At 41.0% G+C, this 27,681-nt stretch overlaps 1 protein-coding gene across 5 annotated transcripts in view; it reads left to right on the top strand.

Annotated features, from left to right (window-relative positions):
• Nucleotides 1-395: 395 nt before the first annotated feature.
• The window catches only part of SULF1 (sulfatase 1), a 162,099-nt gene continuing 134,813 nt past the window's right edge, over nucleotides 396-27,681 (top strand). For 4 of the 5 annotated variants that reach the window (XM_059901495.1, XM_059901497.1, XM_059901500.1 and 1 more), the window contains exon 1: nucleotides 24,474-24,744. The gene's annotated coding sequence lies outside the window, so the exon portion shown is untranslated. Of the gene's footprint in view, nucleotides 675-24,473; nucleotides 24,745-27,681 lie in introns of those variants that run through there. The other variant, XM_059901496.1, reaches the window with a different exon arrangement.

Genomic DNA, 27,681 nt, shown 5'->3' with positions numbered 1-27,681 from the left:
AGGAAGGTAGGAGTGTAGATTTCAAAATGTAGATGTCACATTTCAGTGCAAACAACTCCCACATGAACACTTTATCAGTATGTCAAGATGAATTTTTTATCTCCCGGGCGGGGCGGTGGGGGGGGGGGATGGGTGCTCGCTGAGTAGATTGCGCTCCCTAGATTGGCAGGAAAAGATTTTTAGTGTTTCTGTGCATCCTACGGGGGGGTCCCCACGGTCCCCCGGGGGCGCACAAGGAGTTGTGAAAAGTACCGCACAACTGGCCACCGGCATAATTAATTCCCTCCACCTTCTCTTTAGCACCTCCCACGTCTTCTCTTTTTCTAGCAGTTCTTTCTCTCGGAAAATCTCAGGTTACTTGACTGGGAGTTCTCAGACCTCCAGTTTCAGCCCTGCCCTCAGCCTGCAGTCAGCGAGAGACACCCAGCCCCAGCAAATGGATTGGGCAGCCCGTCTTGACACACCACTGTGCTGAGTGCTTGAGGACGTGTTTCACCAGATGGTTGGGGTTAGTGTGTGTCATCACATTTGAGTGGGGATTAGGAGCAGGAAGGTTGCCTCGCTGGAGCTGTGTGGTCTTCTCCAAGCGAGAGTTGCAGGCAAGAGAACTACTTCCTTGGGGAAGAAGAGGAGGAATTCGTTTTCTGCAGCCACAAGAAAAGCAGTTTTTTCAGGTAAAGTAAAAGACATTGAATGCGCCTGTCTCTCTCTCTCTCTCTCTCTCTCTCTCTCTCTCTCAACATACTTTTGAATGGAATGCTAGCACAGCACACTTGTCAAACCCAGTTGTGGCTCTCCTATCAATGCTGCTATTGTACGGCTGACAGATAACAGTGAACATAGCTTGGTGCTTGGCTGTCTTTATAAAACTAACACTCCTCAAGCCTTGCTCTGGAAGGTGTAGCTCAGAAAATGTCTTTGGAAGCGGTGCTGGTCCCCACCCTTTCATATCCTCGTTGCATACTCAAAACAGGAGCTCTAAATTGTTCATAAAGGATGGGTAAGTCCAAGAATGCATGTATCTTAGCTTTCAAAATTAAAAGTCACTTTCAAACTGTTGCATTTTACTACCCAATTGATCAAGATTCTTTGAAGAGTCTATTACTGAGTTGCTGGCAGAGATGGAAAAGCTTTCTTCCCCGATTTTTGCAATGTAGATCCTGTCTGATTTGTGAGGGACCAAAGTGTTTCGAAAACAATTTGGAGATGGACTCTAAAGTGGGAAACTCCTTAAGAGAGGGGGCTGCCTTCGGAGCAGCTGAGAGAGCGTCTTTAAACCCAAAATGCTTAGAGCTAGAAGAAAAGCAGAAAAGGAAGAAAATGCTTTTTAACACGGCCCTTCTGCAGCTGCAGGGGAGCAGATGGAGGTAATTCATTTGCAGATCTGTTTGTGAAAGTTTTACAAGTCACTGAAAAGTAAAGGAGCATCTCTGTAATGGATCGTTAAAGTCCCTACATTTATGGGTTTTTAAACAGGCTCTCTGAAGTGTTAATTAAATGTAAATAGATTTTCTGGCTTGGTTCTAAACAAACGTTAAAAAAAAAAAAGGTTTTAATTACAAATTAGTCACTGGAAATGAATGGTCATCCGGTAACACAAAATGAGTTGTCATCGTATCTGTGAGTAGCCATTGATTTAACCACTCTGACAAAAGCACCATGAAAATTAGATTGAACTGAACGTAGCAATGGGGTTTATATCTGATGCTTAATTTGTGGTATAACAAAGGCCTTTCAAGTTGGTGCCCTATTTTTACAGGGATCAAAGACATAACATTTCCATTTTTCAAGTTTGTGATCCAGCAAGGTGGGTCCATGAGTTACTTCTTTTGCACCCTGACAGGCTTGCGCTCCCACGTCAGTGTTCAGATACCTGTGGTGCTTAAAACTTCCTGCTCCTATTGGACTTCCACATTGCATAGAGAAACCCGACACTGTCCTCACCCTTGGCAGGTGAGAGAGTCTATGAATAATACTGTATATAAGCTATTCTGAAATAGGAGCTGTTTTGTAGGTTGCATAACAGGAATTTATGGCTAATGCTCTGTGATTTTTGTATTCAGCTGCAAAAAGATGCTTGAAAAATTATGTTTCAAGTTGCATTACATATATTTTTGGCAACAAGAGAGTTGATTTTCTTAATCCTCTTTTTAAAAATTTATTTTTTTCTTTTCCATTATTGTTTATTAATCCTCTTTTTAAAAAATTAAGATTACAAGCATTTGTTATTATAGTATCTAGTTGTTATTCAGAGTGTTCTCTGAAATAGTCTCAGAAATCTTCTTCAATGAGAAAATATCCTCATAAATAACCAGGCAGTTATTACAACTGAGTTAAGATCCGATTCCCAATATTACATAACCCTAACAGGACTAAGTTCATAAGCTGCAGTCTTTTGGAATTCCAGTCATTCCATTTTAGCTTTACAATGGAACTGGGGTTTAAAAAAATAAAGACAGAAAAGGCAAACTAATATCTGGCATTGTGTCAGGATTAGGGTTACAGGCACAGCCTGGAGCAGGTACAGTGCTGGCTACCGATGCCATTTTTCACGATAGCAGAGATATTTCAGGAGAAAGTAAAGTCCTTCCTCACCAATGGGCTCTTCCTCCAGGAGATCTGGCGTGATGGCATCTAACAAAGGCAAGTCCCTGTTGAGCCATGGGAGCCCCAATCCCCCTCCCCTGCCACAAGCATACGTTGCTAATGTTGCAGACTGACCACCAGGCTGCTGCCCAGGATTTTGGCAATATGGGAGAACCCCCTCCACCCCCCGAAAATTCAACTGTCCACAGGATTTAGGCAGGATGAAAACAAGAAAGGAAGTGTTGAGAAATAATAAATTCACACCTTGAGAAGGCAAGGCTGTGTGTTACTCCCCCTAACAAGGCTTAGGTAATGTGAAGTTACTTAACGAACCCAGAGGGTCTGTTTCAAGACACTGCCCGCAGAGCAATCCCAGTTTCTTGTCAAAATCTAAATCCACCGTTCCAGATGGTAAACATTCAGAGGCATATTTATGGTGACTTCCACATACCTCAGTTTGACATTTGGTTTCTTCCTGACAGCACTTGTGCTGGTAACACACATGAAGTTCCCATCAGTATTCTAACAGCTGTGAAAGTGTTTGAGCGCCTTGGGTATCCCTCCCAGCGAGGTGAAAAATCACTGGGGGGTGGGGCTGAGGGAGATCTTGACTTGCCCTGTGGCTGCATCCTGTGATCTAGGCACGCAGTAAGGTGACAAATCTCAGAGGCGAAAAGCAATCTGAAAGCTTGATCCATTAACTTACAAAACCCACTTTGACAGTGGCGTGGAAAACTAAAATACATGAATGCAGATAATCATTGAACTCGTGGTAGATGATAAGCAGGAACCTTCATCAAAGAACTAAAAGGGCTCTACTCTTTCCTTCTAAGGAAATTTATGTGACTTCAAGCAGATTGCTGTGGTCATTTCCATTGTAATAGCAGAGACGAGTGGCACATGTGACACTTTGCATTTACTGTCTTAATTATGTACCCATATGGGAAAGGATAGGGGCTTGGTTCTTTTGTGTTTTAGATTTTAAATGGTTTATCCTTTAGGAATCCAGAAAGCAGGATTTCTAATACTGAGTACTGAGATTTCACCAACCGTTGCCAGGTGGATGAGGCCAGCCAATGGGTCAGGTCAGGACATCTGGTTCTTTTTTCCCTCTGCAATATTTTTTGTGGGGAGAGCATGGAGTAAATTTAAGGGGATTAAAATGTTTAAGGAGCTGACTCTAAATAGATTTTTATTTTTAATCATCATTATTGACTTTGAAGAAAAGGAGGCTCATGTATGAAATTAAGTCTATGGTCATATGGTGAATTTACCTTTCCTTTATGTTAGATCCATGGGCGGAAAAAGATATTTGAAAGAAGATATTTTATGGGAAAAGTTTGTCCTGAAATATGTTTCCTATTTAAAATATTTTCAATTCAAACTCAGTATGCTGGGGAGGAGGGGTATAAGCCTGTTAGCTTTTTTTTCCTCCCTAATATTCCCCTCACCCCCATAGCCAATCTGTCATCAAATTCTGTGAGTCCTCCCTTGAAAGCGTCACCCACATCTGGCCCACAGCTACCGCTCCAGTGCAATGATCCAATCACATGGGGGTCATTACAGCAACCTGCTAACGGGTCCTCTTGCCTCTACTTCCCTCCTGTCCACCAGTTGTGGGCTGAGCTTCCTAAAACACGGCTTCCATCAAAGCATTTCTCAGCTGAGAATTACCACATGGACCCTCACTGTCCAAAGAATAAAGTTTGAATTTCTCAGTCCGACATGTTAGCTCTCTGTTATTCAGCCCCAACTTTCCAACTGTATCTCCCACCAAATCCCTACAGCAGCAGAAGTCTACCCTTCCCTGTGGCTCAAGTGGCCAGCTCAATGACCCCCACTTCCTGGTCTCTTCTCTTACCCCTAATCACTCTAGTTTTCCATCTTGTTGTCTGCAAAATGAGAGTTTATCATCATGTGAGACATTCCTTCTAGTTCTACGTTTATAAGCCTGTGTGTAGGACATCCTCATCACCTCTGTATACTCATTCTTCAAAGCTTCTGCTTAAGTTCCACCTCCTCCAGGAAGCCTCCCCTGACTACATCTCCCAGTGATGTTTTCTTTCCACTGAGGCTATTGGTTATCTGTGGGTTGCAATTAGCACAATTACCTTGTTTTTTTTAGCCCTACTTTCTACTTTGCCTTCTTATCACTTGACTCCTCAGGTACGGTGAAGACTCCTAAGACAGGAACTGGCCTGGTTCACTTTTATGCCTTACTAGTAAATGGGTGTTGGCTAGCTCACAGGGACATTCAAACATCCAAGGCACTTTCCTCTCTAGTTACCCCACTTTAGAGCCATTTACTGGCTCTAATAGTCTCCTCTCCATTCATAAGAGAAACGGGAAAAAAAACGATAAAACTTGATTGGTTGTATTTGGGGGCAGCTTAGGAAAAATGCCACTTGGGCAGAATGTGTGAAATGATTGTCCAAAATTAAGCTTGAGTATTTTCTGAAAAATCCCCTCCTATTTCAGCTTTCTATAACCATGGTAGAAATCACATCTATTAGCTGCCCTGCTATGGTGTGAAATTTCAAACATGATTTTGGAAGCAGGAGAGTACAGTTTTTGGGTTCAGACAGACTTGTGTTCTAATCCAGGTACCCCCTCTCACTAGCTGCATGGCCTTGGACAGGTGACTTAACCGTTCAGCTCCCTCCTCTGTAAAATGAAGATAGGAATACTTTCTTTGGGGATGTTATGAAGAGAGAGAAAACCACAAAGCACCTAGCTCAGCACATGTGCAATGAATGGGGGAGAGAGAAGGTGGGTAGATGCATATGCAGATATAGGTCTAGGATACATGACTGTGTTCATCTCGGTCATGTCAATCATTCATTCTATCTGTTTATTTAAAGTGTGTCTTCTTTTAGCTTTTTTCTCTGCCACCAAAGGCAGGGGTGTGGGGAAGGGGGCGGGGGTAGAGAGAGCACCAGAGGAGCTGCTTTTGGCATTTAGGGATGTGGAGCAACTGAGTTAATGGACCCGTAGGGACAATGGTGACAGTTGAATACCCTTTGCAGGGAGGAGGGAGTCCTGGGTCCTGCGTTGAAGGATAAGAAAGAGTGCAGGCGCTGGGCCACAGGGCTGGGGGAACAAAGGGCCCGAACAGTGGACCCCAGCAGGGAGCTGAATTCACCAAAGGGTCATGTGCTCCTCTTCCTTCCTCCTGGCCCACTGTTCAGAAAGAAATAATAACTTGGCAAAACACTGTAGAGAGTCAGGTCAAACTTCCAGAAGTAATTGGTAAAGGAAGATACCATTTAAACAAAACAAGGGGCTTGGACCCTTGCTGTCCTTCACCCTTAAACCAAAGTGAACAAAAAGCTGAAAGCAATCAGCTTGAGCTCTGGCCTGTTCCCAAACTCTGCGCCCACCATCACACACTGAGCTGTCTATCTGCACCCTTTCCCCAGAAGGGCAGCTGACCGAGAAATGATCTCACAAAGCACTAAATGCCACCTAGCAGATACGTCCTTGGACACTGGTCATTCAGCTTCAGTTTTCAGGATCTTGGGACAGATCAAAGGATGTTCTTTCCAATCCCGATCATCTGGTCTGCACCTGCCCCAGACCAGGGAGAGGAAAGAGACTGGAACTCCTCTAAATGAAGGGTAAGGCAATATATCTAGAGATGCCTCTCTCTTCCTAGCAAACATGACTATAGAACTTTCAAAGCGAAGCATTAACAGTTACGTGGCTTGACCTCATCTTTAGCTGTAGCAGATCAACTAGCTGCTCAAAATATGGGATCCACGTACTACTGCGCGATAGTGTGTTAAACCTTTGTTAATTAAAAAGAAAAAATGCAGCTCTCCTCTTGACCTTCAAAGGTAAAACCTTTTCTTATATGCTGATCTCCTTTTTTACTACACAGCTAGAAATCTGTAAGAAACTACTCCTGCATATTTGAAATTGTGAATCTAAGAAACTTGGCCATGCCACTGTTCATTAACTGTAGTGGGTGAGGTTGATATTGAATGGCTATGCTGAACAAATGAGCAGACACGTGTTTCTTGGTGAAAAGGTAGAGTCTCCCCAAATTAATCTACAAATTTCAGAAAATAATAAACAAATTCTCACACAAGAGAGTTAGATGGCTGACAGTGGGAGCAGCGTTTGGGAACAGGCAAGAGCCCAGATGGCTCCGGCTGAACGTAAAATAAAGATTCGAAAGTTTACATGGGTGGTAAACTCATGGGCAAGACAGGACACTTGTGTAAGAGAAGAACCACAGTAAGAAGGGGACTTGTTTTATCCCATATCCAATCATGTTATAAAACTACAATAATTGAATTTTCTGTTTCAAAGCAATTGACTCTGAAGTAGATGTTCATCTACCTTCACGTATTTTTGCTTTTGTTTTATTCTCCTCGGTTTTTTGTTTTTTTGTTTTTTTAATTCTCCTCAGTTTTCATCTCTATTCTGTTGTTGGCTTTGTCCAAATCTTCAGCTCAGCTACAAACTGTGGTTGCTAGAAAGAAGGTCTATTGCTACAATTAACTGAAACCCTGAACTAGTTTTTTTATTACTTTGTTCTATGGTTTTTTTCCCATCTGCAAATAGAGCTACTAATATATGCAGCTTTTCCACTTCATGGAATACGTAATAGGCCTGAAACAAGTTTATTTCAAGAACTCGGGAAAATCCTCCTGTTTTCATTGCCTTGATGGAGGCCCCAGATACACCAATCTAAGCATTCTCCCATTTTTCTGAACAATAAGAGCACATTCTTAATAAACAAAATGGAAATCTGAATTACAGGGGGTTCTGTTCATTGTCCCGTTTTTGTGGCATGGTGTTATAACTCACAGGCAACACCTGCTGTATTAACTTAAAATAAAACTGAAGGTTAGCCTATTTTGAGATATTAGCTGTACCAGGGTCATGGGGGGAACCGATGAAATGCATACAGAGTGTGCATTTATTGATAAGTTAATTTAGAAGTGTGCACCTGTGGATATTAGCCTCAAACGCCTATCACTAATATGGCTTAGCATCAAAATCACCTTTCTATAACACATCCTCTGAATAGACTTCCTGCCAGTTTAAAGCCTCCACCTTAACCTTCACCTGCCAATAATCAATCTTCCCCTGAGTAGAACGTCCTAGTACACAGATGTGCTGGGCGTTGCATCCAGAAATTGTAGAAACTTCAGCTTTTAACTTTCATCTATAAGGAGTGCATCCCCCGCAAAAAGAGGCCTCTACAAATCACATGTCCCTTTTTTTTCCTCTTGAGAGCTTCATGCTGGCAAGAAAAAAGAAAATGTTCTGGATATAGCAAATGAATAAAAGCATGGGGTATGTAATATTTTTTATTTGAGACACCTAGAGGATTCACATGTGTTATCCCATTCTTTTCATATATGACATCTAAATTTAGTAAAAGAGATTTGAGGGATAGGCTCAATATCAAACAGTTTAAATTACTTTTTGGCAGTTGATCTGATGTCTAAGGAAGAGCCATAGGTGCCTTCTAAATGGAGTCAAAAGGAACAGGCTTAAGAAAGCTGCATCAATGTGCTAATTCATTTAGTCCGTGTGTACTCAAGAACTTCCTGTGTATGTATTTCTATCCTAGTGCTGAGAGGAGTACAAAATAATATAGGACACCATCCTTGCCCTGAAGGAATCTCTAGTTTAGCTGTGAGCGGAAAATACACCCCCCACAAAAAAAAATTTCTAGTAGCAATGGAAGGAATTTTGTGGTTAAGTATCAATTATTAATACTAATTAAAAGGGATGTCCACAGAGCCCCCTGCTGGAGGAGCTGGAACCGGAGCCGGGCAAGACTTTTCTCCACATCGTTAAGGATGAATCAGAGCTGTGATTCATCTCCATTCTTTACAAACTCCATGGGGACAATTCATTTACCCTCTTTTACTCAGTTTCCTTTTCTACGGGGATATGGTGATCACAAAGTGTGGTTATCAAGGTTCAATGAGATAATAAAATTAAGCGCCTAGAACTTAGTCAGGATTCAAACAGCTGTATTCTTTTTCCAAGATGGCAGAAGGAACCACTTGAGTTAAGGCTTGGAGTTAAACTGTGTATGTCATTTTCAAGCCAAGACATAGTATTTTTGAGTCAGAGGATTTGTGTAGATACAATTTGGGAAAACAGTGAAGAGAGGCACTCGGCAGAGGAGAGGGTGGAAAGGAAGGGGAAGAGGGAGGGAAGAAGGGTGATAGAGGAAGAGAGAGAAGATGAGAAAGGAGGAGGAGAAAGAGTGTGGTCCTTGGTTGCCTCTCCTCTGTACTCTTTTCTATTTTAAGCCTGTCATGTCAGCTAAATTAGGCCAGACTCTAGAGTGTGGTGACACATCAGGACACCAGGTAGAGAGGTTGGATTTCATAGTTGAAATAGATGCCTTAGGAAGTTTAAGCAGTAGATTTTTCAGGAATGGGGAGAGAGATGATAGAGAGAGAGACAGAGAGAGAGAACATACAATTGGGAGAGTACCAGGAGTCCAAAAAAAGAAAAAAAGGGTTGCCTATTCTCATCAGTGACATTGGGAATGAGGAAAGGATGGGTGTAAGAAACATTGTGAAGAACTAAATGACCATATCAACAACTTGGTAATTGGTCAAATAGAGGACAAAGGAAAGACAAGTGACAGAGAAGACACTGAGGCTTCAAGCCCAGGTAGACAGGGAATGGTGACACCACCTAAGGAAAATGGGGATGCTGGAAGTGTAATTTCATTTTGCAACACCATAAATATCCCAAGCTATGGTTGGGATAACTTTATAATGCAAACACAGGTAAATATATGTGCATATAAATGTTTAGCAATATAATTTTAAACAGATAAAATCTAACTTTCTCATCATCAATGGACATAAGACATACACAACTGATGTTTTTTATGACATATTCCTCCTTAGATAAAAAGAATCTTTTCTCAGATTAAGAAAATAGTTGACCTGATAACTAGTCTAGTGTTTTTAAACTTTAGGGTAGTAAGGGATTTTCAAGTCAAGAACAACAAACTACTTCTGCTAAATACCTATAATTCTCTTCTTTCAACTAAGAAAATGTTGCTGGAGAGGGACATATACTTTAAAGAGTCTAGAGGCAAGAAGAGATGAAATATTTAAGTTGCCTCTGCTCAGAACTTTCAGCTTCTACCTTGGTTGACATCCTTTTGCAGAATGTACAAATGACATTTTACAAGTGATATTGACACTCCCTTTTTCACTAACTACAAAGACAAATCATTTTTAATTTTAAGGTTTGGGAAAGGTTTTCCCACCCCACCCCGCTGCTTTGCTTTCTATCTCCTCTTGTTCCACCCTTTTATTTTGTTTCAGCCACAGTTCATTTTAAGCTTCTCTCCAAAACAGGAGAGCCATTCTTGATACTAAATCAATGAATAGTTTTCAGGATTAGGTATAATTTTATTAGAGGTAGAGGATTATATTTGCCATTTCACAGTCTTGCACTAGATGTTGGGGAGCAGCACGATTAAAGAATACACCGCTTGAGTCCGCCAGATTTGGAATTTAAAATGTAGTCCTGTTGCTAGAAATTTGTGGGAATAACATTGACCTGTGGAGACCTGACAGCATTTTGATTCCTCAAAAGAGACTTGGGTTCTGTTCAAGTTTCTAATGAAGACTTTGGCCCACTTTATTTTACTCAACTGAGTTTTCTGAACCATGTTCCCTGGTTCCTGTGGGAGAGATGCCAGCCTAAGTATCAGCACCTGTAAATCTCGTTCTCATTTAGGGTTGCATGGGGGTTGAATTGGCATGAGTCAGCATACACTCGGAAACTAGTAATGGCTAATGACTGAATTGGTCATTCTTGAGACATCCAGTGCAAGGAACCAAGGGAAAAAGATAGAATACACAAGTGCCATCATTAGAGCAATAAACATCATCTGCAGCGAGCACGAAAGCTGGATTTAGCTGTCAATTTTAACACTAGGTCTCTTCAGCTGGTGTCCACGTAGGTCAATGGGCTCTTGTGCATATTTGGAGATGAAGGCATGGTATATGGACTGATACGCCTAACCTCCTTCATCTCAGACTGTCTAAACTCAGATTTCAATTCAGGATTCTACTCCTACGTGTTCAGCTTGTCGACCTGTCTCAGGGGTACAAAGACTTCTTCAATGGGAGAAGCGTGGTCTTTGTAAGAAAAGAAAAATGAATAAATGGAGAGGAAGGGGGAAAAAAATACCAGTCAAAACATGTTCTGTCCTAGAGTCATGTTTTTTGACACAAAAATAAGGACAGAAAACAGAGAGGAAATAAGCTTTATGAAACACTTCATGCATAGCGATTGTTATTCTCAGTTGTTTTGCTCGAAAATCAGAGACCCATTGAGCCACCATTCTGGTCAACCACTACAGTTATCTCAGAAGTGGAATTGGAGATGTTTTTCCACTTGCTTCTGCCACTGTTCTAACCCCTTTGGAAGCTTAGAAAACCCCACTGGACTGCCTCATTGGCTTCAGGTAAATCACATTTCATGCTGGGCAAGTAGTAAATTAAAATGTGACTAGCAATGAAATAAAATTTGCTAAATAGTGGCAGTAGTGTTATAGCTGGGAAAAAGAAGCAGGGTAGTAAAGTGGAAAAACATTGGAAACCTGGATTCTAGAACTTGGCTACCGTTAATAATGAGATATTGAGCAAATTAACCTTTCAGGAGCATGCCACCCACTACCTTTTTACCTTTATTCTGCCGTTCTCTCCATCTAGATTACATTATTCTCCTTAACTGGAAAACTCTGCTCTTCCCTTAAGACCAGTCTAAATAAATAAAACATTCTCCTAAAAACTAAAAACGATGGTGGGGGGAACAGGGAAGGACTTTAATCCAGTTCTGCGTCACCTCTTGCTTCTAAATGGAGCTTACACTTTATCTTTCTTCTTCCCATTCATCTTACATATCACTGTTAAACTCATCTTCCTTTAGCACTTTTCATCCTGCCCTTCCATTACTCTAAAATAGCCATCTTCCAGTTTCCTACAGCATCCAGCCTAAATGAAACACCAGCCTTTAAGGACCCACATCATCTTTTCCACTACAATCATCCCCTTTCCCCAATGTGCTTTCTGCTCTTTCCTAAGCTGGTCCAGCATCTCCTAAATTTACATCACTTACTTCTACTACTAAGGATTTGCTCATACTGTTTTCTGGGCTCGGGCTGCCCTCCCATTATGGTTGTGAATGTCCACATCTCACCCATCCTTGAAGAAGAATTACCCCCTTACCTCCACGGAACTTTCTTTTCCTAGCTATACCAACCGTTAATAATGTCCTTCTCATAGGTGATCTCTTACCACTTAAAATGTTGCCGTATAATTTTAGCTCTTAATTAGGTACAATTGTGCATTTCTTGCTATTCTTCATAGATTTTTAATATTGCTTTCTCTCTTTACTATTAGAAACAATAAGGTAGAAGTTGAGTTTTAAACCTCTGCATCCATCAAGTATAGCTTCAAGATGGTATATCTGATATATAGGTCTTCATTATATAGTCATAGCCAGAATAGTCAACGATAATTGGGATAGAAAATTGCATTTTAGTCACTGAGAAATTTTAGGAAACTAATCAAAAGTAAATTCACAGCTACACCAGGCAATTCTTTTGACAATGTGGAAAGCCCTGTCTCATGCACCAGTTTTCTGGCTTAATTTTTTTCCTTCTTCTGCCCACATCACTGTCCCAGGGCTACATTTGAGCCAGCTGGATTCCATCCAGAAACAGATTCAAATAGACAATAGGCCAACTAGAATTCCCATCTTCCTTGATTAGATGCGAAATTGTAGAGCTGGGTGTCACTCACACGCCAGCCACGCAGGAGTCTATGCTATCAATTAATTTCTCTTGAGAGCTGAACTGAGGTGATTGTGACAATTCCATTTTTAAGGACATGTAAAACTACAGCGAGACCAGAATTTTAAGGACAGTGCTAGATAGACCCATCCCACCTGAATGAAAGTATCCACTATCTGCTGCATATCATAAATTAAAATGCCCTGTAAACTCCACAGTAAATCATACTGTTTTTGGGGGGTGTTTTTTGTTTGTTTGTTTGTTTTTTGTCGCGGGATTTGACTGTAAAAATTCATTGGCTCAAAATCACATTCTCATTTGTAGGACAATTTGCCAGTGAGATGAGAGGCTTTAAATCACTTAGAAGAAAGAGGAAATTATCACACATTCTGTCAAAGCTACCAGATATTATGTCGTGTAGTTTTCTTAAATAATCAGAATTAAGGCTAGATTTCCCAGGAAAGGCACGGAAAATATCATAGAAGTACAGAATATTAGAGATATTCCTTAGAGATCATCTACATAAAATCCCTCATTTTACATCTGAGGAAACTGAAGCCTGCCTAAGAATCCTAAAACTCATTCTTACCAGAGATAGTTCTATAGTCCAGGCTTTATCAAAAAGTATAAGGCAGTAAAATTCTACCAGGATTAACCGGAGTTCATGCGTCAGTTGTACACTAGAACTAAGGAGGACATGGAGGTATGAACCCAGCTCTCCCATGGCCCCTCTTGCTAGTGCCGTAATGAAAAATCAGGGACTGCAGAGAATTCTTGGAACTGGAACAAATACCAGCAAAAGCATTTACTGTTTAGATGGATTCTTTGCGGAAAATCCATTCTACCAGAAATGCCCAAGCACTGATTCGAAAATTTGTAGCTTTGTTATCAAGAGCCTTGTTTGTGAAGGCACTTTTTAACCTTTGCCGAAAGAATGCTACCCAGGCGATGATGACAGTATTTACCATCACTCCCTCAAAACATTTTCCCTTGAGTGAAATCATTGGAACTTGCAGTCTTTGGGTAAGCAAAGCAAATATGTCATTTCTGCACACCAGAAAACTGAATCTGACAGAGGATTCTAGAGAGCTAGTGAGTGGAGTAATCGGTGTTAGAACTCATGGCTTCTAGCTCCTACTTCACTGCTTCACGCTTCAAGTGATTACAAATATATTACAGTAGGGAAACCTGTTGCCTTACATCAGTTGGGCTGTCCCTCAGTGATGTCACCTCATTGAGAAATAAACATTTAAATACGTCCCCAGGTACTGGACTTTTCCCAAGAGAAGTATAAGAGCCATATTCTTCACAGCTTTATAAATTATGTGACTGTATATACCATTATATACCTACATAATTTGTCTAAAACTGATCTATTTGTAAAGGAAGTAAAATTAATCATTGTTGGATTATAAATGTCTTTCATAACCATTAACTTACATTTTTCATCTTGCACTATTGAGAACAACAATTTAATAATTCAAAATAAAAGATTAACTTAGAATCCTTAAGTGTGGTTTTGATTTTTTTGAAAAAATAGTTTTGTTTTTAAAACATGTCCTAGATTTCTTTTTGTTGTTATAAGTACCTAAAGAAAGCCATTATAATTTTCAGAGCAATGAAAGAAATATGCCACAGAAAAAAGAGTATTTGCATTCAGATTGTTAAGTTATTGGCTATATTTCAGTTCACTGGAGGGTGTGACTGGAAACCTGGTTATTATTATAAAGAAATCAGGCTTACCAGTATTACATCTGCTGATGAAAGGGAGAGTTCTATTGTCAATGTAGAGGTAATTTGGCAGAATAATTATGTTTTTCATATAGCTAAACCTTAATCACAGTGAGTGCTGGAAACGGATTCTATGAAAAATTATGTCTTTGGTCCTTAAGAATACTTTGTTCATACTATTTTCAACTAAGCCTATACATTGACCACTTCTATAAAACATGCTTTCCTATTTCTTATTTGTATCTCAACTGTTGTTTGTAATGAAAATAAAGCAGGTCATTTTCACTACTCAAAGGGAGAACCAGAAGAAATAAAGCTGAACTCTTCCCAAACTCTTTACAGCTCTTTTGTTCTGCCTCTGAGCAGCAACTGCCCTTGAGTTTCTATGATTTTTTCTCAAACATGCTCACAATCTCCACCAAAGAGACCACATAAAATGGCAAACTGTTAAAAATAAAAAAACAACACACAAAAAGATGCAGGTCCTTCCAGAAGTAATATAACTCGAGAGCATCTTTCTCGTTTCCCTCACCCATCACAGAGACTCCTAAGTTTGCTCCATCTTTAGCTTCTTATACACATTGAAAATGGACTTCCTTAGTAAGTCCTTTGATGTTTTATGAAATTTGATTTTTCCCAATTTATGAAACTTTTAATTTTATATAACAATTTATACTTTCCAAAGTGCTTTCCAACATTTCATTTGATTTTTACCACCCTGTGGAGCATGTCACCCAACTAAGTACCTGTGTCATTGAAAGATATTTAGGGTTATAAGACCATGAGGTATGCAACTTTCATTGAATTCAAGGAAGAACAAACAAACAAAATATATACATGCAAACATACATAAATTCATAGAAAGAGAAAGTGAGTGACCAATTGATAAAAAGATTGGGGCAAACTATTAGCAATACATGGATCTGAGTAAATGGTATGCAAGTGTTTTTTCTATTATTTGTGCAACTTTTCTGTAAGTTAGATCAATTCTCCACACCTCAGATTTTTTTCTTTGTAATTATTTTCAAATACAAACTTTTTTATAAAAGATACAGAGACACAGGAGTTAAATAATTTGCATATGCTAATAGAGCTGATTAGAATCCAGGTCTTCTAGTTCTCCACACTTCCTCCAAACCTATAATCTATTCTTGTATAAACTGAAAAGTAATTTCCACTTAAAATATTTATAAACCACAATTACATTTTTTGCCAGTCATCAGTAATCAGTACCATAGCTCAGGGAAAACTCATAATTATTATTTAGCTATAACTTTTACTTATATATCATATTACCCATTTCAAATCATTTTTACAATCCTATTTTATTTGATCCTCATAACTCTTTGGATGAAGTAGATAGCACAGGCATTATTGGACCCATTTTACAGATTAAGAAACAGGCTGTGGAGGTTACTTGTATCATTATTGTTCATAGCTATTAACTGGCAGTCATATTCTGCAGAGAGATACTCAGGTCCTAAAATTCCAGAACCAGTACTCTTTCCAATGCATGCCCTTGACATTCCAATGCCTTTTATACTCCTAATGACCATATCTAAAAATTCTAGGGCTCATGCTTTATTTAGCAATAGAAAAAAATAACATTCTCTTAAAGGACAAAACTAAATGACTGAAAAAGATGCCTGTGTTTTATTTACTAATATTATACATAATAACAGCTAAGGTTTATTGAATACCTACCTGCTGTGTGCAAGTAAGTGCTTTATATACGTTATCTAGTTTAATTTGTTCAACATCTCTATGACATGCAGTTCTCATGGTCCCCATCATACAAACAAGGAAACATGTCTGAGAGTCTGACTAACTTGACTGATGTGTAGAACTATAGGGGTTAAGGCAGGACCTGGACCCCTCCGAACTCCTACCATTAATTAAACTGTCCTATTCCACATTTTCCCTTTTTTCCTTTAAGCTCAGTTGATATTTTAGCTAATTTCTTTTCCATATATTCAGTGATCTTTCAATTCTGCAATCGAGAGAATTCTTTCCAGGAACACAGTTTGTATGGAAAAGCATATGTTTGAAAAAGCAGGTACCACATCCTATTCGTATCAGCAGCAACCCCTGGCGCACATTAAACATTCAGTAAATGTTTGTTAAATGAATAAATGATGTTTGGAGTTCTCTATTAAAAAGCTTCTAAGACATCATGATCTAAATACTTAAATACAAGACCTAAAAATTGAGTTGGTTCAATTTGCCAAACCTCGGCTTTACAGCAAAACACACAGTTTCAAAACCAGGGGAAAAAAATGTAAAGAAGAAACCAAATTTCACTTAAAAATTTTTTTAAGCCAGCTCTTGGAAACTTGAACTGCTCTGTCAATAATCTGACAGATTTCGACTGTCTGGATAACCTTTTTTGGATAATCTCCTGTCTCTATGACAAAAGTCATACTCAGTCTTACTGCTGGGAGTCCATGATTTTTCCCTTTGCTATAACCAGTCAGGATAAAAGGTGAACACAGCTGACTTACTATGTAAGGTGCCCTCGCAGGTGCCGGCTGACGATGCAGGAAGGGACCAGTCAGGGAAGACGTGAGGTCACGGTAAGTGGCAGGAGGCAGGGGATATACTTTTCCACCTCCTTTCTTCCAACCCACGATTCCAGCTGTCCTTTTTGTGGTTTCTTCCCACGCCAAAGTTTCCAATAATATTCACTTGTATCCATTTTTCCTCAAACAAGAATAGTTAGGTGAGCCAAGAGGACCACATTCTCCTACCTCTTTCCTGCTTTAGTAATATGACCTTTGTCCTACCCCGTGCCTCGCCCCCCAGCGCACAGACACCTTAAGTGCACAGCTTAACTTGATTGCAATGTCAGGGAATTTCAGGGTAAAAAGTGCATTCGTGGAAGTCAATCACACATCGGGTCTCAGGTTTCTCCACTTGGCACCGGTTTATAGCATTAAAGCAATTCCTTTCAGGCGTGGCCCATTATCACTCCTCCTGCTGTCCATCAGCCTTGCCTCAGGCTTGGGCTCTTAATCTCTGGTTCTTCTTACTAATGCACTTGCCAGCCCCAGACACGGGTACTTGCAGATTCTGCAGAACGAGGCTTTCTCCTGTCTTGGGCTCAGCACATGCTCTATCAGCATCCCTCAGAGACTTCAGCCCCTGCGGTCAGCTATGTCCTCCACGCCTCTGCTTTCTCCTCATCTTCTCCACCCAGTCTGTGCTCCTATGCTTTGCCCAGCCCCTGCTCTCTAGCATATATGTTTTTGCATTTGCCATTTTTTCCTCCACCTGCTCACAAAAAGACTGGAGGGGGGCAAACTGGATTCGGCATCACTAAATATCTTGGATGATATTCCCTCGGTTCATTTTTTTTCTATATGTCTCTCTAATCCACTGTTTTCTAGCAAAAGCTTTCTTTGGATTTCTGACACCAACCCTAACAGCTTGAGTTGACCTGATGCCCTGAATAACTGTTTGTCTCCAGGGCTGAAGTCACAACAATAACATTCAGGTTATTATTAATAATTATCAGTCATTGTCTTTTTAAAGAGACCCTTACTGTTATTTCTTTATATCATTTAATATTTATATTTAAATACAGAAGCCTAAGCAGCTGTTGCCAGGGTCACCGCTTAGTTCGTGCTCACTGAAGAAAGGAATGTTTTTTTACTGACTCAGGGCAAATAATACTGAACTAGTGATTAGGACACAAACACCCTAAAAGAGCCAGAAAAGGAGGGAGAAACTGAATGATACTGAGTACCGGCCACGTGCTGGACACTGCTATTCACTTTCTGACTTCATTATTCCTGTACTACTCATTCTAGTTAGAAGAAAAGGACCTAGACTAAAAATTAAAAAAAAAAAAAAATTACACACCTGTAGAGCTAGGATTTGGACCCAAGTCAGTTTGTCTTCAAAAATCAATGCCGATTTTTTTTTCTCAAAAGAAAGTTCTACATAAATGCTAAACAGTAAAACCTCATCATTAATTACATGAGGGAGTTTACTTTTGCCTGAAATTTACACCCTTTTTTTCCAGACTAATTAAACTGCCAATGCCAGGAAAGTGCTTCTTCCCACAATTTACTAGGCTTTTTGGTAAAGAGCTAAATGAAGGTTTGCTATCAAGCTAGCGAGGCAGAGAAGACTGAGATTCCAATAAAAACTTGCTAACTGGTGTGCAACACCAGGCCCATTAAGAGTGGAACAACTCCTACAGAATACAGACTGGTCTCTACATCGTTCATTAAGGGCTGGCTTAGACTTGTTCCGTTGGGTTAACTCCCAAGCCGGCCCTGAGAGGGTTGAAACAAACACCCATGGAAAACACTATTGGTTATTTAGAATCTAGGGCATCACGATGAACACGCTGTTTGGTGTTTTCCATGAGGCATTATTACTGTTGTTCCAAATTAGCAAGACATATGTGCGCTTACTTAATGCATTTTCTCTTGATTTACATGGCCTTGCTTCTTAAATCATTTCCAGAAATCCTTAGGAAATATGAAAGGATTTTATCAAATGAACGTGTTATCTTTTCCTCCAGCAGAATGTCAGACCACTTCTTGAAAGATCCTCTCCAAATTCTTCAGCTCGAACCAATTTTAACAAACTTGAATATACACACCATAATTAGGAAGCCAACTTATTCAGTTCATTTGCATCCGTCTAAATAATTTTTCCTGACAGATGACTTCCGTTCTAAGTACCAAGTACTTTTTAATCCTCGGCAGGTTATTGCTGAGGATAAATGATTTCACATTTCTCATAAAGATGCCAGTCATTAAGAATATTAACACGAATTCCTTCCCCTTGAGTAGAAAGGAGCTGTCATTTTAGCAATGTTGCTGTGTCAGCCTTTCTATTGTCAAACACAACAAATGATGAGAAAATCAATTTACTCTTTAGAATTAGTCAAGTGAGGAATTCTTTGAAGTGGCCGTGCAGGGTTTTGCCTGGGTTCCGTAATCACATAAAAGCGAGTACTGTATATATGTCGGTAAAATGTTGTGAAATTTAATGAGGACTGTTTGCTGCCATAGACCTTCCAGACATAATCTATCTCTGAAAAAGAATTCCCCACTCCTAAAATAGAGGTTTGATGAGCACCAGATGTGCTTCAAATGAACCCTTGTCCAACTGAACTAAGAATATATTTTGATCTGTATGAGGCACAGTCCAGAGACAGGGGAAGTGATTCTAGCACAGCCTGTGTTGAGGTTGGTGGTGGAGTTTGAATGTATTTATTTACTCCATAAAGCTTCTCTGATAAGGTAAAATGCAAATGAGCTTTTAATGAATCCTTTCTAATAACTGGAGGATGTCATACTTGCTGCTTATGAGACAATTTACAATTTTATTTTGTAAGCTAAGATGTGTGGAAGAAAGCATTTCCACGGGTAGCCGCAAACTTTAGAACGATCTGTGTCCTGGCGATGATTTGCAAGTTCCACAACTCAGTTTCTCCACCCATAAAGGGAAGATTAGATCGTTGTTCAAAAATGACAAGCATTTAATATTTGGAAATGACTAAATAATGAAGTGCGTGGATTCTATAGAAATGCTAAGGAGAAAAGAAGATTAATTTCAAGCCGAAATCTAGTACAAACACGACCTTCCTATTGTAAATCTCATGAACAGGGAAAGAAATTACATCGAAGGCTTTGTTTCTGGGGCTGAGAATATTGTACATTAATATTGGGATGTTTCAGTCGGAAAAAAACATCTGCTTATTATAATCTCTTGTCTGTAGAGATGCGAAAAATCCTTTCTGCTACATTGTTCTGAAAGAATGCTGTTAGTAAAGATTTAAATGACAGGCATGGCAGGGTCATCTTTTGATTCCTTTGCCTTTGGGCAGGACTAAAGTTAAGCCATCTCAGGAGAGAGAACAATGCTGTTGCTCGCAAAAATCTCCAGGTGAGAATGGTAAAAATTAAAAAGAGCAGATGGGAAAGCTCAGGAGCCTTGAAATTAATAAAGGTCAGTTTATTAGGTCAGTTCCGGCTAATTTCAGTTAAAAGTCATTTCTATTTGCCAATAGCCTAATGCTTAGCAAAACTCCAAAGGATGTGATATTTGGCACTAGTTCTCTGAAAATTCCATTTCGTATTAGCTTTAATGTCTGGTCATTGTTTTGTTCGCCTCCTCTTCACCCCGTGGGGGAGGGAGGGAGTCCTGCCCTAGGGTTCTGGGATGACCAAACACAGGACATCTGACTTGGGACACAGGGGATCAAGAGCAGTTTACTAGTCACATACACTAATGACCCAGGGGAAGCGGACACTTTGTGCCACATGGGGCAACACAGAGGCACATTCAGGAACAGAGGGAACAAGAAGGAGCTGGGGGGCACTATTTACAATAGCCAGGACATGGAAGCAACTTAAATGTCCATCGACAGAGGAATGGATAAAGAAGATGTGGCACATATATACAATGGAATATTACTCAGCCATAAAAAGGAACAAAATAGTGCCATTTGCAGAGATGTGGATGGACCTAGAGATTGTCATACAGAGTGAAGTATGTCTAAACGAGAAAAACAAATATCGTATAATATCGCCTGTATGTGGAATCTGGAAAAATGGTAGAGATGAACTTATCTGCAAAGCAGAAATAGAGTCACAGATGTAGAGAACACACTTATGGTTACCAAGGGTGGGGGTGGGTTGAATTGGGAGTTTGGGATTGACATATATACACTACTATGTATAAAAGAGATAACTAATGAGAACCTACTATATAGCACAGGGAACTCTACTCAATGATCTGTGGTGACCTAAATGGGAAGGAAATCCAAAAAAGAGGGGATATATGTATATGTATGACTGATTCACTTTGCTGTACAGCAAGAAACTAACACAACATTGTAAAGCAACTATGCTCCAATAAAAATTAGTTTTAAAAAAAGAAGGAGCTGTGGGGAGCAGGCTCTGTAGTACCAAGACGGTAAGTGGTACCCTGGTTCCCAGGGACGATGTGATTGGCCTGTTGCAATGACTGTGTGGGCTGGCAGGGAAGTGAAACCTATTAGGATGAGGACCAGGTGGAGCGATGATGCCCAGCTATCGGGGACCTAACCAGTGGGGGAGCCTTTCCCACTTCGGTGGGAGCACTGCAGGTAAAAGTAGGGGGACTCACAGCCCTTTGGGGCCCCGTGAGGCTCAAAGATGTCAAAGCAGCATGTGAAATCTTAGACTGTACAAGCCATGCAAGCTATGTGGACTTACGGGAGACTCACTTCCCCTTGGCTATACTGACCCCTTTAAGAGTAATGTCTTTGCCACACCTATGAGTAATGTCTTCGCCACACCTATGGTGTCTCCTGTGAAAAGAGTCACTTTTGATTGGACTGATAACCACGGGGGCATAAGCAGTTTTCTAGCAAGAGTACTCTCAGGCCAAGGCTATATAATCAGCTAGATGATGCACGCGAAAGTATCCTCTGCTACTTGCTTTGATTTGAATGAAAAGAGGACGAGAGCCCTAAATCATCCAGACAAATTACATATTTACTCCTCACTTGATCTTCATTTGCCACGAGGTGAATGTTGACTAATTTAGACACGGAGCCAAAGAGACGAAAAATAGTCTATCGAGCCAAAGTCGAGAGTATGCCTGCCTTCAGTTTTCAAGAAGAATACTGTCAGGAAACACAGTCAGGTCAGACATTCTCTCACTTTCCCTGCAATTTAACCACTGGGGAGATAAAGGACTCAGGGAGACCTGGGGTTCCAGGCAGAGCTGGGACATCTGAAGTTAATGCTGGGCCTGTTATAAAATCTTGGGCAAAGCATTTAATCTCTCTGAACCTCAAGCTGTATACCTTTTTAATGAAGAATTTAAACTAGTTCTAGAGTTTCAAAATAATTTTTTTTTAGTAGCAAGACCCTTGTTTTAAACAAAGTCTAAAGTCACTCTATAAAACAGACGGAGATGAAGCTTCTTTGTTTGAATCCAGTGAATGGCGCCCAAGCCCTGTTGACTTGCTTGGTCTCCTCCTCACATTTGCTCCCTCCCTATCCACACCACCCCCCCCGCCAACCCAAAATTCCTGAAGCACTTCGTTGGAAGTCTAGTGCTCCTTGGAACCCAGTCTGAAAACTAGCAGTTAAGATTCTAAGGTTTCTTCCAGCTTTCAGCAGAATGGAAAAATCACAGCCAGACTTAGATTCAAATACTAGTTCTGTCACTTCCTAAGCTGTGTGACCAGTTTTCCCATCTGTAAAATGAAGATTTTTTTTTTTTAAACAGCTCTATTTTAGGACAATCACTATGTTAAGAATGCATGTAAAGCATCGAGCCAGTGCCTGACACCTAGCCGGGACTCACACGTGGTAGCAATAACAATGGTCATGGCTCTGACTTGAGCAGAACAAAAAGAGAGATCTTACATGTGAACAACTGAATTGCAATGGGACCGCTGTCCTTCCCGAAGCCCAAACCTCAAGAACTGGAGGCCAAAATTCCTCTTTAGAACCTGAATCAGTTTTTATTGTGCCAAATTAGTGGAAGCAGGAAAATTCTTCTAACTCACTGAACATTCTGTGCGCATGGGAGAGCATGTCGACACACCCCAAGTCTCTTATATGACATCACGGTCCATCCACCCACCACAGATGGCACTGACAGCACCCTGCTTTCACCAGAGACTAACAGGGGGACGTCCTGAAGAACGCTTGAACGCTTAGCCACGGAGATTCAACACCTGACAGCTCGTGTTCTGTACTTCACCCCATATCATAAATCACCAGAGAGCTATCGTTCTCATGTCGAGCTGCTGTTGTGATAGTCTGCATTCTTGCCACAGTGGAGAAGTTCTCTCATAAAACACATCCCAGAAGTCTGTGATTTCTGAAAATCTCACCTTTCGGGAACTTTTCTGGCCTTCTAGGAAGTAAGTTCCACTTCAGAGGTCTCCTGATGTGCAGTAGCAGGAACTCAGTAGAGGCTGGAGTTCCTGGTACCCTCATGAACACATGTCCTAAAGGAATGTGACTCAAGGTTAGACATTCCTCTCCACTTTTTATAAAGCTTTCTTTTATTTTTTTTTAAATTTATGAAAATTTCCAATACCCAAAAGTAAAGGCTATCACAAACCCTCCTGGGCCCACTGCACAGCTTCAAGAGCCCATCAACATGGGCTTTCACCTGAGCCCATGGAGGTTACACGGGGCCCCTCCACTCTAAGACTGATGGCCCAGGTGACATCACGTTGGCTGTCAGCTGAATTTCATCAACACTCATGAAGTGCCTGTCCTAGGCCACCCCGGAGAACCACGCAAGACCCCAGACTTATGAAACCAGACGCACATGAAGAATTACGTGCCGGGTCAATGGGGAGAAAAGAAGGGAAATCGGGGAAATCTTGTGGGGAAGATGGGATCTGAACTGTGCTTTGAAGGAAATGGGAGTGAGGACATTCCAGGCTGAGGGGGAGGATGTGAGGAAGGGCGGTAGGGGAAGGAACGGAAAGGCCTTCTTTAGGGAATGATTCATATTCTCATGAGCTGGAGTAGGTGAGGGGCGGTAGGATGGGAAGCGGGTAATTAGTGGGGTGACACGTGGAAGCCACAAATGCCAGGAGGTTGAAGCTCCTCACATGTTGGGCAGCAGGGCCAGGAACAGGGCAGGAAAATAATAATCTAAGAAAACTGGAGGTAGCAGGATGGGGGAGGGAGGGTCGCAGGGAGGATGGGTTCTCTGAGTGAACCACAACTTCGTCAGACCCAAGCTCTGGCCTAAAGAACAGTCTGGCTGGGTGTCTTGCTCCCACAGAGAAAAAAAAGCAGGGGCCCACGGAGATTGAAAATAGAGGATGAACATTGAGGGTTCGGCCCCGGCCCAGGGAACTCCCTGCAAACCATCATTAGGAAAACGAGAGACCAGGACGAAAGCAAAGCAGCAGAAGCACCTGGTCTGAGTCTAAGAAACCATCCGTGTTTACTAAGCACTTGGTCTCTGGAACGTCTGCCTTTCCAAATACCACATCTTCCTCATCCACTCCATCCCGCCACGGGCGGCTACTGTGCCGGGTGCCGGGGAAGGGGGAGCCGGGACCGCAGCCTGGAAGCCCTGCCTACGCCCCCCACCCCCCCTGCCTCCGAGGAGCGTCTCCGCGTGGCCGGCCAGCCAGCTGCAGCGCAGTTTGTTTGCCGAGGTTTGCACACACATATTGAGTTGCCTTTTTTTCCAGCCAGTTCAGCAGTGTCCCGAAATTCACCCCCAGCGTAACTTCTGCCTCTGCTCCTCCCCTTCTTGGAACTGCCTTTTGTTTGTCTGGCAGCCTTGGTTCTATGGGGGTGTGTGATGATGATAATACGCGGGCTTATATAACCCTCCGCATCTCGCAAGCACTTCGCAGACTGGCCCTAACGCATCCCGGGGCCCGTGTCAGGCTGGGCGGCTGGAGCGGCTAATAGGAAACCCCGACCCGAGGCGCCGAGACCAGGAGGGAGGGCAGAGGGGGTCAGAGGCCGGGCCTTCCCGGCCCCTTGCGCCCGGAGGTCAGGGAGATAAGGAACAATGACTCTCGCCCCCAGAAGGAGGAAGGAAGCCCCGCTCCCACCTTATCTCTGCTCCTCCGCAAGCTCCCAGTTCCCAGAGCTTGTTCTCCAGGGAAGATTCTGAAGGCGACTTTTGTAAGTATGATGCTCTGCTTTTTCTTTCAAAAGGAGGGAAACAAAGTTTCCTTACTGCTGTCCATTTCATCGCATTTATTAGCGAGAATGGGATCCCGCACTCAGACGCTGCCATGATGGGAAGTGTGTTTCTGGCTAAAGTCCTCCATCCAGATGGGGCCCCTCCTAAAAGTAATAGGAGGGGAAAGAGGTTTCTGTTGATAATTCACTTATTAACAAAATAGCACCAAGAGGAAGTGCTGAAATTGCCCCTTTCCCGGTGTCCTGGTCCTGGTGGTGGCTATTCTCCACTCACACACACATCTTGCCCTACAAAGGAGCCTTGGTTATTCACCTGACTTGTTAGGCATCCAGAAACGAGGCAGCAACTTCCAGCTTCAGTTTCTCTGCTTTCAGTGCTCACAATTTCAGGCAAATACAGTTGTTGGAATTTTCTTTTCACACTATGAAATAAATCCCATTTTTTTGGCGTAGGCTTGAAACTTGCACTGACTTGTGTAAACCCTGCAAAACACTGTAACTAGAGTGGACATGTGAATTCTTACGAAGATTTTCACTGCATAGCTGAGGGGTCTAAATATTAAAGGAACATGGGCACAAACTTCTTAAGCACTGGCAAAACCCAAAGCTCTGTGATTGAACTATGTGTCTGTAAGGGATGCTGAATTAACAAAGAGTATTTTTCTCAGGGGTGAGGCTCATGGCTTTGAGAAATTGTCTTTCAACAAAAGATGAATTTAAAACTCTAGGATAACACTCAGAGAGATACAAGTTCTGAACATTTAGAAAGTATGATTCACTAAATGAATAAGCCAAGAAAATAAAGTTCTGTCTTGGGTAGTTGTTCAATTTGCATGTATAAAACCATGATTATAAGTTGGTGTACTATGAGATAGAGAAAATTAGTCTTTATTTCAGGTAAGAATACTAAGAAATATAAATTGACGGTAACGTAGAAAAGCAAGGCCTCTCACTTTTAGTGCCGTTAAGTGCTATGATGGATCCACTGAGTGTGATTGCCTTTATCTTTAGATGAACAGCTATGAAAACCACACATAATGTGTGTACACCAGTGTGTGTGTGTGTGTGTGTGTGTGTGTGTGTGTGTGTGTATGTGTGTATAAAAGAGTTCGGGATACCCAAATGTATGTATATATTTAATTAAATATATATATATATTTAATCATCCTGAACTCGTATTTGTTGTAACTCTCCAGTGTTCAGTATCTTACATGACAGTGTAATACCCAAAATAGACCAAGTGGAAAGATTTCATATCAAATTTCAGAATGCAATAGAGCTATTTATTCATTATTTATTCAACAAACATGGGAAACATTATAAAAGTAGGTCTATTTTTAAGATTTCCTTTAAATGACATTTCCACTTAAAATTCTCTGTGGCTTCCAAGAAATTCTAAGACATAATTAAAGTTGAAAATAAGACTGAATTCTACTTGGGTTTCCCCCTAAATTTAAAAGTGAGCTGTCAATACTAAAATTCTATACTCCAGCTAATTTTGTTACAAAGATCAGCCACATAATCTCAACGTTAGCCTCAAAAGCGTACTCAGTCATGGCAGAAAGAACACAAACTATGATGGGATCTGGATTGGAGGCTTGGTTTTGCCATTACATGGTTATGTGACCAGCAGCAAGATCTTTCAGATTTTCAACCTCAGGTTTCACCTCTATTAAAGGAGACCAATACTACGTGTACCCCAAGAAGAACATTGTTGAAAGGACTAAGAGGAAATAATATATGTAAAGTATCTAGCACAGTGTCTGAAAATAGCAGTTTCATTCAATTTTAGGACTTTTCCATTTACTCTCATTTTTCATCTTTGATTCAGTGTCTTGGTTTTTTGAGCGTTTCCTGTGTATTGCATGCTGTGCTGAACACTAGTGATACCAAAATGAAGAAGGTTAATATCCTGCCCTGGAAACAGACCAAAACAACAGATTAATTTTCTTAACAGTATAACACCTGCAAACAACAGAAGTGTGTTGTGATTAAGTGACAGAATTGAGGCCTGAGTAATTCTCCCCAGTGAAAGTCAAAGGAACTTTTACAAAGATGATGTCGATTGGTGTGACTTTTTTTTTTTTTTTTTTTTTTTTTTTAGAAGATTGGTGTGACTTTTAAAGTATCAGCAGGAGGTGTGGAAGGACATTTCAGAAGGGAAGAGCATTGGAGAGCAGACTTTGTGAGGGAGCCAGGGGACGGGGAACTGGTTTCAGTTGGTGCTGGAATGTGGAATCCAGGGAATCTGGAGATTTAGTCCAGGGGTCCGATCATGGATATTGTGGTGCTTCGTGCTGAGATGTTTGGACCCATTACTCTAGTAAAAGTCAAACTCATGCTCACGAGTCTTTTTGGACCAGCTCATGATCCAAAAAAAGTTTCTTTTATAGGTTCACATCCATATAAAAAGCTTGGGCTGAAATATGCCACCTATATCACTAAGACGTTATTTGGTTCAACAGACTATTTTGTTTATTTGGTTTATTTGGTTTGTAGCAAACCCATCTCAATGATGGAAGCGTTGCAGCACAAGATCCTTACCTCCCCAGATCTGGCACTTTCAAGATTACTCTTGAGCCAATGGAGAGACAAGGAAGGACTTTGCTTGGGGTTGAGAAGGCGGAGACTAGATGTGATTTATGTTTTAGGAAGATTTTATATAGATCAACTACTCTCCAGTGTGGAATGTAGGTTAGGCAAAGGCCTAGGGGGTGGTAATGCTATAAACTAGGAGACCGATTAAAAGACTGCTGTTGTAAACAAGTGAGAAATGCTGAGGGCCTGAGCAGTGTAGGTAGACAACAGGGCACAGATTCCAGAGATATTTAGAAGGTGGAACATTCTCAACTTGAGGACTGAATGAAGAAATGAAGACAAAGGAAATGTCTATAATATTAGTTTTAAGCTTGGTCA

This window comes from Balaenoptera ricei, chromosome 17 (genome assembly GCF_028023285.1).
Source record: "Balaenoptera ricei isolate mBalRic1 chromosome 17, mBalRic1.hap2, whole genome shotgun sequence".
NCBI lineage: Eukaryota > Metazoa > Chordata > Mammalia > Artiodactyla > Balaenopteridae > Balaenoptera > Balaenoptera ricei.
This window is presented reverse-complemented; position numbering and strand designations above follow the sequence as displayed.